Here is a 1,103-nt window from a genome sequence, read left to right on the forward strand (position 1 = left end):
CCAATATTACCACCCTTACACTCACACTAACTGTAGTTAGTGCATGGAAAATCGTCACTTACATTAACTGTGTGATTATTTTCCATGCACTGTGTAAGTGAATGTTTTCCACACACTCACCACACAATGATAATGACCATTTGTTTTCTATTTCTGTGCATATATATGCACAGATTTGCATACATGTTTGTGTATATGTAGGTACATCTATGCATGTGTATAATATCTATTAAAAATGCTGTAACGAACAAGGAATGTTCTTTTGAAAACCAAACAGTACTAACTAAATACTCATGTAAAGTGATTGCAGAACTAATAATTAAGCACTCTGTTGTGTTTCTCCATTGGATGATATATTTACAGGAAGCAGCAAATTCACTGGAGCTTCTTTTCAAAAAATACCACGACTTCCAAAGTTGGCCCTCAGCATCAGCAATTGGTTTCCCACTGCTGCCTGGACAGAGGATGAGCAGATGACTTTACGACAGTGACAGATGGCAATCACTCTCCTTGTCCTGATGCTGACTGCTACTGCTATGTTCCCCCTGGGTGCTGGTGAAATAGCAGTTTTGGTTTTTTTTTTTCCAAGTCCTTTTCTTAGTCTTTATATTTGGCACTCCCTTCATTTCTTACCTTTCATGACCCTTTCTGTAATTTGAAACAGAGGACAGTGGCCAGCCAAAGGGCACTTTGAAGAAGCTGTGATTTTAGCATCTGCTTTTGCAGAAGCTACTTTACTTTGCAGTGTTACTATACTGGTATTGATCCATGCTGGGGAGGTTGGTAATTGCCAAGCTTTCCAAGGCATATTTTCAAAGATTTCTACAAGACAGAGTAATCAAAGGTCAATCCCACAAATAGTTATGACGTGAAGGCCAATGAGGAGCTTTTTCAGCCATTAGAAGCTCATCAGGATTTTAACTCTGTGAATATAATTGGTGCCATAATTCCAGCATGATCTGGTCCTACTGCTGTTTGGCCACTCGGAAAGAGTTAAGGCCCAATGGCCAGTTCAGCACAGCCATTAACAGGGACAAACGAACATCCTCTGCCTCTCCTTAAACTTTATATATGTAAAGTCAAAAAAAAAAAAAAAAAAAAAA

The sequence above is a fragment of the Nothoprocta perdicaria genome, unplaced genomic scaffold (assembly GCF_003342845.1).
Source record: "Nothoprocta perdicaria isolate Ctin4 unplaced genomic scaffold, notPer1 scaffold_162, whole genome shotgun sequence".
NCBI classification, from domain to species: Eukaryota; Metazoa; Chordata; class Aves; order Tinamiformes; family Tinamidae; genus Nothoprocta; species Nothoprocta perdicaria.